A 3,877-nucleotide genomic window follows, 5' to 3' on the forward strand; every position below is an offset into this window, starting at 1 on the left:
GCCCGGGCATAGCCCAGCTGCTCGGCCTCGGAGGCCGGCTCGTCCCGGTCAGCCGTGAGGAGCACAGGGCTCGCCTGGCGGGGTGGGGCCTTCAGAGACGCCCGGCTGCCGGCCTGGGCTGTGGCGGTTGGGCTGGCTCAGTCAGCGGCGGGAAACAGGCCGTGCCCCGGAGGGAGGAACACGTAGCGGCAACGTGGCGCCGGCTGCGGCTGGAGAAGGGGGAGGGGAGGAAGCGAGCCAGTGGCGCCTCAAAAGCTCAGACCGAAAGTTGGCACTAGGCCGCCATAGAGCTCAGTGCTGCTAATTTGGGGTGAGAAACATCACGTCCTTCTGCTGTAGTAAATCCTCGTTCTGAAACTGCTAGTTGCCTGATCTGTATTGTGTCTTTGTCTTCCGACTGCCAAGAGGCTTAAGCCGAGTACTCCGCACGGCCTGAAAGGGCAGAGTGACAAGCAGGGATGCAGAGGCAAGGTGAAGAGAGAAGCCTCACTGCAATGGTATTGGTATTTTGTACATCTAATTGAAAATACGTTTTAAAAATCAAACATATCTAAGCCATCAATGACTTCAGAAAATACTGAAATTAAACCTTTGTTCTAAAAGTAGACAGGAGGGCACCATCCCAGGACAGCAGGATTTCAGGAAGTGCACTAGAGAGGTCAGAAGAGGTAAATCTGTTTTCAGCTTGCCTTGAAATAATGACTTTGGTTCCCTCGAATAACCTAAGGAATGAGGTAGTGTGAATGCACTTGTTGCAATCTTTTGGAGCATGCAGAGTGTGACCTGGGCAAACATACAGGTTGTAGCAGACTTCAAGGTAAGGTTATTTATCAGAGAAAAAAAGATTACTGAAAGCCAAACTTCGCAGGGTTTGGTGGACAGAGGCCTGGGCAGAGAGATGTTTAGTTCTTGGGAATTAACATGGTCGGTTGAGTAAGACTGACCTTCACCCAAGATAAGGAGCGGACATCAGATAAAGGCTTTGATCCGGGTTCTCTGTGCAGCATTGATAGCCAGGAGCAGCAGCTGACTCCCTCCTGAGATCAGCAGCAGCACAGTCATCAATGCCAGTTCGTAAATTCGGTTCCACAAATCACTGTTACGAGAATGTCAGGATGTTCAGCAGAAAACTGAGTTGTGAGAATCGGGAAGACCTTTTCTAAAAAGTTCCTAATAATATGAAGAAACTTATGTTTCATACCTGATTCCATCTCAGAGCATTTTTCATACAATGTTCAACACTGAAACATAAGTTCAAAACCCACAGCAGGTTTGTATGTTTGGTCTTACACTCTGTTAGAAGCAGGTGGAAAAAAATTACTTTGTATTAGGAAAAAAAGAAATGAATCAAATACTTTATCACCAAGCCCTGAAGATCATCTGGAGAGTTGTTTTGGATCCATTTGAATGATCGTAAAAATCTGATAAAATCTAATTAAAGACAGATTAAATCTCTAAAGAGCGGCTTCGTCAGGCCTTTGTATTGGTCAGATTGCTGCTGTGCCTAGCAGCACTGCAAGACAGCCTGTTCCAGGCACCATAGTTCACACAAAGGTAAAATATACGTGTGTTTAAATAAGTGTGTTCCAAGTGATTCTGCATGTTCCTAGTATATCTCTGGGATACTGGTGGCCTAGGAGCAAACTTCCCAACAGAGAGACACCAATGAGCACGTTCCAGCTCACAGAACTGCTGCAGGTTAATTCACTTATACAAATCCGGTACACGGGTAGAGGAACATACTGATCCAAAGCAGATGTGCCAATGTGACAGAATTAATGTGGAGCTTCTCATTTCCCTGGTGCCTTTAGTAGTGACGCCCCTGAGAAAAGGTTTCAGAGGAGATGGAAGTTCTCAGGGATGAATATGCAAGGGTGACCCGAGGGCCCAGCTCCCAGCAGGCAGCAGGAATTTGCCGTGGTGATTTCTTTGTTCCCAACCGCTCCCATTTTACCCAGCAACCTGTTTAATATTAACCTCTACTTCTGAGGCCCGGAGGGGGACGTACCAGCAGCCAGCTCTCTGGGTCACTGTAGGCAGACAGGACTGGAAAGTCAGCTAACACTGTAGCAAGCAGAGCAGCAAGTTATACGCAGCCCCTACGGTTTCCTACAAAAACTATAATCTCCAGCAGTTCCCCAGGGCTTTCTCTTCTCCCAGCCACCTATGCACTGTGGTCCTGCCACCCTAGCCCCTACACCATCGTCAGCCATATATCCCATTTCAGAAACATGCTGGGAACAGCGTGGCCAGCCTGACTCTCAGGGGCTAGCTGGTATCAAACTGGCCCATTCTTTTCCTGGTTTAGCAAGCCTAGGTAGTTTTTCTAGTAGAGCAAAAGTTGGGGTTAGCCCTTGAAAACTGCTCATATAAGCTTTTATTTTCATTGTAATAAACCCATAAGACAAATCCAAAACCTGGGATGTGCAGGAGCACCCTCAGAGAGCTGCTCAAGTGGCCCTGTTTTGTCTCAAAAGTCCTACAGGTGCATAGTGGAAAGCTGAGCTAGAAATCCAACAGGCTGGTTTTCTGCTTGGTTTGAGGAGAAAAACAGCAAATCAAGCAACACACTCTTACCCCTGACCTATCTGATACGGCAGACTGACCATGTTGAGATGATTGTGATCTTAGAGGTGGAATCTGAGCAACCAGCTTGATTACTAGATCATTTTGTCCAGTAGCATGGCAAAAATGTGATAGCCCAGCTAGGTTCCTAGGGTACTGCAGTCTTTCCAAATAGATCTAATAGAAAGTAAAATTATGTCATTATAATTTGTCCATATTTTTTAAAAATATAATTTTACCTACACATGTTCTCTCCAATACATCTAGCTACCCATCCCCCCCCGGAAGAAGATACCATTCACAAGATCTTCGGCATCCATTTATGGTATCTGAGGATGCAATCTAGTGTTCCTGCAGTTAAATTCCCTGCAGACCGCATAGCAGAAGTCTGTTATGAAAGAAAGCAGATTGTCTTTGCAACTTCGCAAGCTTTGTTTGAAGTCTCCTTGAATGTGTCTAGTTGAAAAGATTGTAAGGATGTAGAAAACAAGACATTCATTACTGTTGAGTTAAACAAAAGTTGCAGGAAGCTTCTTTTGAAAGGGACAAGTGTAAAGTGCAAATACTGCTTTAACAACCTATGTTTTACAATTTCCTGATTAATGGATTGCAGTAAAATTGGTTCCCTGACACTGATTACCTCAGCAATACATGAGCAATTATTTACCTAGTTTTATGTTATGCATGGAAGCTGCACAGAATCATGTCTGTCTTTTATCCAGTAAATCAATTCCTTCATGGGTAGCCATTTACCTCTGAACTCTGATATTTTCTGCAGAATATAAAAGCGAAGCATGCGTAATAGCAGTGCATTAGATCTCAAAGGATCGTGGCTTTTTTATGAGGGGACAAAGATCTATTAATTTGAAAGTCCTCCTCAAAGCCACCCTAGAACTGCTAGAATAGATTGTCTTTACAGTAGGAGACTAGGATAGCTTTTCTCTGTGAAGTCAGCCTGTGTTCGTGGTGTAGCCAGGTGTCTGCATTGTACAGAGTATTGCCACAACTGTCTTTAGACCTACAGCTTTCCTTGCTGGTGAGGCCAAGAGCTGGGAAGAGCTCTCATCCTGAGAAGACAGAGATTAACAGCTGCATTTGGCAAAGTTGCAAGGGCGGCATGAATGCAATTCCTCTGCTTTTTAGGAATAAGTACAAAGGGGCTCAGACTGCAGAGGCATTGTTATAGCGAGCAATGAATTCACTGATTAAAAACAAAAAATCTAACAGCCAAGGAATCTGAAAAATGAGAAGTCTTTAAAAGAGAGAGGGGAAAATCTGGCACCATGTGAACAAAAATAATCACGGAAGCTTT

Source organism: Phalacrocorax carbo, chromosome 1 (assembly GCF_963921805.1).
Source record: "Phalacrocorax carbo chromosome 1, bPhaCar2.1, whole genome shotgun sequence".
Classification (NCBI taxonomy): Eukaryota; Metazoa; Chordata; class Aves; order Suliformes; family Phalacrocoracidae; genus Phalacrocorax; species Phalacrocorax carbo.